The sequence below is a fragment of the Jaculus jaculus genome, chromosome 1, assembly GCF_020740685.1.
Source record: "Jaculus jaculus isolate mJacJac1 chromosome 1, mJacJac1.mat.Y.cur, whole genome shotgun sequence".
Lineage (NCBI taxonomy): Eukaryota > Metazoa > Chordata > Mammalia > Rodentia > Dipodidae > Jaculus > Jaculus jaculus.
In genome coordinates, this window is record NC_059102.1 from 101,702,454 (window position 1) to 101,712,615 (window position 10,162).

At 41.1% G+C, this 10,162-nt stretch overlaps 1 pseudogene; it reads left to right on the forward strand.

Moving 5' to 3' along the window:
- Nucleotides 1–8,617: 8,617 nt before the first annotated feature.
- On the forward strand, nucleotides 8,618–9,858 carry LOC101593699 (annotated as a pseudogene).
- The last annotated feature ends 304 nt before the right edge of the window (nucleotides 9,859–10,162 follow it).

The window sequence follows — 10,162 nt, forward strand, 5'->3', positions numbered from 1 at the left end:
ATATGGCTTTAAAAGCACAGGTAACAAAGGTAAAACATGTGATGAGATGGCATCAAATTAAAAACTCTACTGCACAGAAAAGCAAGCAATCAACAGTGTGAACAAACTGCCTGTGAAGGGGGGAAAAACATTTGCAAACCATACAGTTAATGATAGATTAATGTCCAAAATACATAAGGTACTCAATTCATAAACAACTGCTTAAATTGGGCAAAGAACTAGTACAGACATTTCTCAAAGAAAGAGACATGCAAATAGCCAACAGGTATGTGAAAAAGATCTTCAAAGTCACTAATCATCAGAGAAAGGTAAATTAAAACTATGGGAAGATATCACCGTCTACCTGTTAGAATGGCTGCAATCAAAATGATGAAAGACAAGTGTTATAGAAACATTGAAACATGTTTAGTAAAATGGAATGGAAGTTCTTAAAATAAAATAGTTACCATATGCTCCTGCAAACCCTCTCCTGAGTATATGTCTACCCAAAGAATTGAAATCCAGTATCTATGATTCCATGTACACTGCAGCATTTCACAATCTCCAAGATACAGAATAATCATAAATATCCAAAAGTGGATGAATGGATAAAGAAATTGTAGGATATGTACATGACACATGTTTCAGCCTTAAAAATGTTAGTACATCCTGGCATTTGCAACATTGATGAACCTGTAGGATAACATGCTAAGCGAAATAAGCCAGGTACAACAAGACAAAAAACACATAATTGAACTTCTATGTGGAATCTAACAAAGTCAGACTTACAAAAGTGGAAAATGGGGGCAGGAGAGATGGCTTAGTGGTTAAGGCGTTTGCCTGCAAAGCCAAAGGATCCTGGTTCACCTCTCCAGGACCCGCATAAGCCAGATGCACAAGGGTGTGCATGTGTCTGGAGTTCACTTGCAGTGGCTGGAGGCCTTTCTCTCTCTCTCCCACTTTCTTTCTCTCAAATACATAAATAAATAAAAATATTTTTTTTTAAAGTGGAAAATGAATAGTGGTTGCCAGAGGGTTGGGGGAAGAAGACATACATAATATTGACCAAGAGATGCATTTGAAAATATCCTCAAAATCTATTGCACAGTAGTGTGACCATAATATTCTATAGCTAGAAATGCTAAAAGAATAGATTTTGAGTGTTTTCATTAATAAAAGTAAGGTGGATAATGCTAGTTAATTTGACATAATCATCCTCAAAACATCAACATAGCCCACAAATATACATAAATGCTACTTTTCAATTAAAACTCAATTTTTAGGGCTGGAGAGATGGCTTAGTGGTTAAAGCACTTGCCTGCAAAGCCAAATGACCCAGATTCTATTCCCCAGGACCCACATAATCCACATGCACAAGGTAACACATGCATCTGGATTCATTTATAGTGGCTGGAGGTCCTGCCACACCCATTCTTCCTCTCTCTCCCTCTCCCTCTCTCTCTCTCTCTCTCTCTCTCTCTCTTTCTCTTAAATAAATGAATAAATAAATAAACTAAAATTGTTTTGAAAAACTACATTTTTAAAATATTTTGTTTTTGTTTATTTGAGAGAGAGAGAGAGAAAGAGGCAGATAGAAAGAGAGAGAATGGGCACACCAGGGCCTCTAGCAACTGCAATCAAACTCCAGATGAGTGTGCCACCTTGTACATCTGTCTTACATGGGCCATGGGGACTCAAACTTGGGTTCTTAGGCATTTTAGGCAAGTACCTTAACTGCTGAGCTATCTCTCCAGCCCAAAAACCAAAATGTTTAATCAAAACAAAAATACTCTTCCAGTATTTGAATGGAGGGGAGTTTGAAGGGACTAGGCAATTGTAGCCATATGGAGATCATAATACAGGAGAACTGTCACTAGTTATGCTCTTATCAGTCTTACCTGGCCTCTGTGCTCCTCATTTCTCCCTTAAACAAGCCACCAGAACCCACTTAGCATTCAACATGTACCAGTTCAAAAGTATGAGTTGGTCACTCTGCTGAACTTGGGATATAGCATAGATCAGAGGGCCAGACCACACCATCATCTTCATGGAGGTTACAGCCTACTGGAGATACAGAAGGATAAAAAGCAAAGTAAAAGACTGAAATGAAGATGTTATAGCAGCTCTTTGAAAGGACTTCTTTTTGGTAGAGGTGGTTTATATGGAAAGGTGTCAAAGAAAAAATGCTTAATATAAAATCTGAAGACAGTAGAAGGCATCTGGCTAAAGAGAAGGGGGAAGGATACTCCAAGTTAAGAAAACAGAATATTTAAAGGCAAAGAGGGAAAGAGTGCATGAAACAAGCTTGGAGAAATGTCAAGCTTGATGAAAGGCTTGGAGAGATGACTGGAGAATACAGCAGCAGGTGGAGAGAATGGCCACTTGTATAATAAAATTCGATTCCTATGTCTTATCCAGAACAAAAGTCTCTCCAAAATGGATCAAAGACCTTAAGCTTTGAAGCTACTAGTGGAAAACATGGGCAATACACTTCAAAATATAGGCATAGGCAAGAACTTTCTGAATAAGACTCCAATAACCCAGAAGTATTTCTAAGCATTGATAAATGGGACTGTGTGAAATTAAAAGGCTTCTACATTACAAAAGGAACAATTAACAGAGTGAAAAAACAGCATCTATAATGGGAGAAAATCTTTGCAAGCTATTCATCTATATACATCTAGAATATATAAAGAATTCAAAAAATTTAAGCATCAAAAGAATGAGTAAACCAATCAATAAACAGGTAAATGAATAGAATACATAAGTACTCAAAAGAAAAACTACAAATGGGCAGATAAATACGTGAAAAAAACACCCTCAACATCTTTAGCAATCAGGAAGATTCAAATCAAAACTATAAAGAGATTCTATCTCACTGCAGTCAGAATGAGTATCATCAATGAAACGAATAAAACCCAATTTTGGTGAAGAAGTGAAGGAAAATATACCATTATACACTGCTTGGTAGAAATGTAAATTAGTCCAGACACTAGGGAAATCAGTACAGAAGTTTCTCCAAAAATTTCAAACACAATTACCATGTTATGGAGCCATCTAACTTCTGCAGTATGCCCAGGTGACTCAGTCAGTTTATACGGAGATGCTCACACACCTGGATTAGTTACTTTACTCATTGCATGACCAAGAGAGTAAAGGTTTGAGAATCAAGGTAAGGCTCCAAGCAAGAAAACCGTTGCTGACAAAGTATCTGTATTTGTTAAAGAAATTAGCTTCATTAAAAAGAAGACTCACTCTGGGCAACTGGAAAAGTACTCCAAGGGCAAGATGCTACCTACTGAACAGTGTAACTTGTAAGAAAGAAGGAAGCCTGAACAAAGAACACCACAGACAAGATTCCGTGCTCAGACACAACTTCCTAAGGAACTGTCTCAGATGTCATGACAGCTTTGGTCCAAGGGGACCAAGTTCCAACCCAAGTTGGCAACAGAATTTAGTAACATCATCCACATGGTACCAGTTTTGTAGTCATAAAACTGTGCTGATCCTAATTCTTCTCCTTTCCTTTCATGTGTGTGCCCATACGGCAGCACCCAAGCCTACTGTCTGACACAGAATGATCTCGTTGAGGTAACTAATACATTCATTTGTTAAGTTTCTGGGAGTGTGATTCTGCTTGGGGCAGTGTAATTTACCTTTCCTGATGGAAGTGGAGCCTAATGCTCTCCAATTTACTCAACTATGCTTCTGACCCACTGCTTGTTTCTGGACCTTGAAGGGACCCTGTACCCCAAACTCCAAGCTTTGTCAAGTGACAGGAAATAAATCTTAGTGAGCCCAAGAGATACAGGCCGTCTTAGAATCCTAAGATTTAGACTCCTGGTCTGCCAACAAACCCAAATCCATGGTTGTCTGGTTTTTTTTTATTTTTTTCCAACCATTCCTGTTTGGTACCTCTTTCTGACCACTCATTCTTCACTTCCTGGAAGGACCTTAGCTAGAGCCTCAGAAGCACTGGGATCATAGGCAATGTATCTGAAGCAGGCTCCAGTGGTGGCTTTGAAATTTGTATTAGAGATCTTGGAAGGTGTGGTAGTTACCTTCGTGTTTCTGGAACAAAACACCTGAACAGAATCCGCCTATGGGAGAAAAGGGCTGATTTAGGCTTATTTTGAGGGGAGGCCCATCAAGGCAAGGAGAGCAGGGCAGAGCAGGCAGCCAGGGTGTCACATCTTGTCACACAGTTGGGAGGAAATCATCTGAGTCAGCTCACTATCCGGCATCACATCTCCAGGGCAGCGGGAAAGAAGGATTCTGAGTGGGCTAGCTAGTGAGCACCCAGGAGGGCTGGACTAACGAACCCCAAAGTCCACCCAGGGTGACACACCTCCTCCAGCAAAGATCCACCTCCCAAAGGCCCCACCAGATGGGAACTGAGTATGTGACACTACAAATACATGACACTATGGGGGACATATGAGTAAGCAATGCTTCATTATTTTATTTCATGCTGTTTTGGTCATACTCTTTGTGCACAGACCCTAACAATTTCATTCCTCCTTCCCTATGACTTATATTTGTGAACTGTGTAGAGAAAGAGAAATCTGTAATCTGGTAAAAATCTTGGTACTTTGATGGCTAATAGAAAAAATAAATTCCAGAAATGAATATTTCCCCCAAAAATTCAGATAAAAATTACAATATGTTATCAATATGCCAACACTCCAAAGTTTTCCACAATCCAGCATCCCTGAGGAAGTCCAGGCAACTGCCTACGTGCAGACACCTCACAGAAGAATGACCCGTCTGTGCTAAACCACAGCGTTCCCACTCCTTTCCTTTTGCAGCTCCCACCACTGTCTCCCTTGGAAACCAGTGGAGTAGCTGTCTGCAAAGACATCTCTTCTCTCCTCACACATCGGTACCAAGGACTAGCAGTCTGTTTTCGTCCTCACAGAAAACATTTAATGTTAGAGGATGGCATGCCTGTGATATGAATATGAAAATATTATCACGCAGGGCCAGACATACTGCACATCCCATCTAATATTCTTTCTTGGGGAATTTTGTTTTTTCTCTTCATTTTCTATGATACACCACTGATTTCTTCTCTGTATTGTAATGATTTGTGTACACACAAATTTGTTCTTTATTAGTTACATACAAATCTTCTCTATTAGTTATGCTGGGCGTGGTGGCACCCCAGTACCCATGTAAAGCCAGATGCATAAGGGTGGTGCATGCATCTGGAGTTCATTTACAGTGGCTAGAGGCTCTGGCATGCCCATACTCTCTCTCATTCCCCCTTCTCTCTTTCTCTCTCTCTCCCTCCCTCTATCTCAAATAAATAAATAAAATATTTTTAAATAGACTTTGACAAATAAGGCAAATGTGATAATGGGTGATGTATTACATGAGAAATGGATGGAGGGTATACAGAAGTTTTGTGCTGCCTTTACAACTCTATGTTTGAAATTAAAATTAAATTACAAAATCAAAATGTACAAAAACTGATCTAGATGAGTCAATACCATTGACTGTTTATTTTAGTTATTTATGCTCCACTACATTCTACAAAGGATTAAAGGTGATTTATCTATTCAGCAGGGTGTTTTAAATGAAGTGCCCTCAGCTGTATTCTGCTGGAGGCAGACACTAAGCCAAGGAATTTGGTGTGAGTAATTTGTTGCAGACATGATCCCAGAGAGATTAGTAGGAGAGTACGGAGACAAGGAAGAAGAAACAGGCAGTGCTTCTGTTACTGCCCTTGCCCACTGTACTCTTGCAGTGTGCTCAATCAACTTGTGTAAAGAAGGAGGGACAGGGCTGGAGAGATGGCTCAACAGTTAAGGAGCTTGCTTGCAAAGCCTGACAGCCTGGGGCTCAGTCCCCCAGCACCCACATAATGGCAGATACACCAAGTAGTACATGCATCTGGAGTTTGTTTGCAGTGGCAAGAGACCCTGGTGGGCCCATTGTCTCTCTGCATCTCTCCCTCTCTGTCTTTCTGTCTGTGTTTGCAAATATTTTTTTTTTTAATTTAAAGAAGGAGGAATAACAGGTGGAGGACTACAGCTGAATTCTATCTGGGAGCCTGAAGAACACATCTCCAAGCAATGAACACACCAAGGAAGCTAGTGTATTAATCCACCAGTTCCCACCAGCCATGATTTTCTGGCTTCTCTCAGGAAGTTATTAATCACCTTGCACATAGCCTGAGCAGACCCCAGTGACCAGAAGACTCTCTTAGAATTCTTAAAGAATTGTAGGTGTTGCATTTGAAAAGCTGTAAGGTCTGCAAGTCAGACATGCAAATAAATAGTAAGAGAATTAGGGTGGAGCCTGAGTGTATCCATTACAGTAAATGGTCAAATCAAAGCTAAGTAAAGTTCAAGGAAAGAGTACCATAGAAATAATATCATGAAATTCTATAACACAAATATGCCCTTTGATCATTTGAGGGAGAATGTGACTACACTCCTTGCCACTAGCTTCTAAGTGCTCCCATACCAACCCTCAACAATTAACCTCTTTTTCAAATTCGTGCTGGGCCTTGTGTGATCTAGCAAGCACTCTATCACTGTGCTATACACCAGGCCCTAATAACTACATTCTCAGGTCATTTCTTTGTGAGAAAAGAACTCTAGAAGCTCACTCCCGTAGAAAGTTGTGCAGCTTCATCTATGTTTATCGCTGCACTACTCACAATATCTAGGAAACAGAGGCAGCCTACATGTCCATCAACAGATGAGTACAAATAAATGTGGTGCATAGATACTTTACTAGCCAGCTTCTCACTGCTGAGACCAAGTACTTGACCAAAAAATCAACTTAAAGGAGGAGGGGTTTATTTCAGCTTACACTTCCAAGTTATAGTCCATCGTGGAGGGAAGCACAGCATCAGGAACCCAGCCTATGGGATGACGTCACCCTCAGTTAGGATAGGTCCTCCCAACTCAACTAACCTAATCTAGAAAATCCCTCATAAACATAACTAGATATTTGTTTCCATGGTGACGGTAAATGCTGTCAAGCTGACAACCAGAGATTAACCATAACATATACACAATGGAATTTGATGTGGCTGTGAAGAAAAATTAAATTATGATGGTTATAGAAAAAAAAGATGCAATTAGAAATCATTATGTTGAGCAAAATAAGCCAGATTCAACAGGACAAATATAGCATGTTTTTTCTCATGTGTGGAACTTAAATGGTGTAAGTATCTATGCTTGTGTGTTTTTAGATCACAAAACTAGAAAGAGGATTATGAGAAGGGATGAGCTCTCAAGGCAAAGGGGGAAGTAGACAAACTAATGAAATTCATGGAATTAGCAAAGGAAGGTGGGGCTACTTGGGGGGAGAAAGAGAACCAACTGGAGAGGGATGGGAGGATCGGAGTGAGGGAGAGGAACAAGTGAGAACAAAGTATGATAACACATGTGTGAAGATGCCAATTACTCTGTATATTCATCTAAAAATCAACTTTAAAAAGGCTGGGGCTACATGTTCTCTCTCATATGTGGATCCTAGCTACAGATGACTGGGCTTCTGCGTGAGAATGAAAATACTTAGTAGCAGAGGCCAGTAAGTTGAAAAGGAGACATAAAGGGTGGAGAAAGGAAGGGAGGAGGATACTTAATAGGTTGATATTGTACATATGTAATTACAATGATTGTAATGGGGAGGTAATAAGATGGAGAATGGAATTTCAAACGGGAAAGTGTGGGGGTGGGGAATGAGGGAATTACCATGGGATATATTTTATAATCATGGAAAATGTTAATAAAAATTAAATTAAAAAAAAAAAAAAGGCTGGGGCTACAAAGACGGCTCAGCAAGGAAGAGCACTTATTGCACAAGTGTGAGAGCCTGAGCTCAATCTCCAGCACCTGTGTAAAAAGCCACCCGCAACCACGTGTGCAGGAAGGGGAGCCAGGAGCATCCCGGGTCTGCTAGTCTTGCAGGGGTTAGGGAAGGCCATGGAAAGACAGCTCCAGCCAGGCTCAGCGAGAATCCCAAACCCCCTCCTCTCCCTCTCCCCCTCTCTCTCTCCCTCCCTCCCCCCTCCCTCCCTCCTCTCTCTCTCTCTCTCTCCCTCTTCCTCTCTCTCTCTCTGTCTCTCAAGGAAATATTACTGAAGAGCAATAAGGAAGGACACCTGATGCTCTCCTCTGGCTTCTGCATATGCACATACAGGGTATACACATCTGTACACAGACGTGTGCAGATACACAAAAAATTAAGAATACAAAATATGTAAAAGTTGTGTATGTTTTTATTCTTGTTTCCAAACTCACCTTTTTTCAAAATTCAGACGTTCATAAGAATTCGGTTTCCTACCTGCACTCTAAATGTTTGGGACTTTGAAGAGGTATTCACCTCTTTTTAGACTGAAAATACTTCAAGTTGATTATCATTTCCCCATTTTCTTTCTGAGTTCTAAAAAACTTCATGTGGACTGTCCACTCTGAAAAATGTCATCAGTACAGCTACTCTTTGAGACTCGTCCACCCTGAACCCTGAACCCTTCAAACTAGCTCTGACAGAGACTTTAGAGGAAGAAGGGATGGGTAACGAGTCGCTGAAAGATGAGTTCTCTGCCTCACATGAAGCCACAATCTAGTTTTCAAATGATCTTTGCTGTGGTCACCAAGGTAAGTTCTGCAGTAAAAACATGGGTGTGAAAGACCAAGATTCTTCTTTAAGAAACTGTCACATGGTTTCAGGCCAAACATTTAAGGAGCTTCAAAGTCTTCATTCCAATCCAAATAATAATTTCTTAAAAATGAAGAAGCTGGAAAATGAACTCTTCTTAGATGAATCAAAGAAGTGAGGTTACAGTTCAGTCTGCTGACGCGCAAAGATGGGGAAATGGAACAGAGAGAAATCAGAAGATCAAAGAAGAGTGGGTCTAAGCCTCAGTGGATGGCTGTGGAACCACTACCAGGGGCGGGAAATCCTGAATTGACACGTGACTGGAGGCTGTGTGTGCAAACCTGCAAGTTACAAACTCACAGAAACCCCCATACTTCTCGAGCTGTGTTGTCTCACCTCAGGGGGGAAAACAGACAGGAGTCTGAGAAGCACTTGCCAGGCTCACACCCAGGGGTTCAGGCTCACCAAGAGAATTTGACCTTTTCTCAGATAATCTCACGTTTACTTTCTCATCATATATGCATAAGTGATGATATGCATGCACACATGAAACATGATATTGGGTGAGAAAGAAAGAGGGTGGTATAAGAGGAGAATGTGATGAAAACATCTTAATGAAAAAGGCTTCTTCCTTTTAGTCTGGCAGCAGCCCTTAGATGTGAGCCAGCTTGGGCGGGTACAAGTACACCCAGGAGCTGTCCAGAAAGAGGCAGTGGCACCTGGTGCGCCACCTGCTGAGGTCCACTGGCAGTGACCGCCAGCTCTAGGCACTGCATCAGGCGCTCTGCCCCACGCTGGCACACAGGCTGTGCTACAGGGCCAAGCCAGGTTATGTCATACGCAGGATTGGCTTGAGCCTTGGTGGTTGCAAACGCCCCGTCCCCAAGGGTGCAACTTACTGCTAGCCTGTACACCATGGTGTTCACCAGCTGAAGTCTGCCGGAAGTCTTCAGTCAGTCGCTGAGGAGAGAGCTGGACGTCACCGTGGGGCTCTGAGAGTCCGGATTCTTACTGGGTTGGTGAAGATTCCACATATAGTCTTTGAGGTTGTCCTCATTGATCCATTCCATAAAGTTAGCAGACGAAAGCCTGATCACCAAGCCAGTCCACAAGCACAGGGAGATGGGCGCGTTGATTTCTGGAGGCCAATAGATTCCAGGCCTTGGAAAGGGCCACAAGTTCCACCACACTATTAGTGGATTCGCCTGCCTTGCAGTTTGGAGAAGGCTCAGTACCCTCCAGATCCACCTTTATAGCTAATAGACATGATGTTTGTAAAATCCATACCTAATAAACAATTAGGACAGTTACATCGTTAGAAGTCTGCCATTCATTTCCTGAATGCTCTGTGACATTATCAAAGTACAATAATGTGACTATAGGTGATGGTGTAACTTGTTTCTAATAAGATAAACTTGTCTGTACATTATCGTATTAGAGAGTTATATGTACAGTGTTTGAGACATGCTGTATAGTACAGGTATAAAATAAATACTTTGAAAGAGGAAAAAATATCTTCATGAAACCTATCAGTATGTATAATCAATATGTATGCCAATAAAAA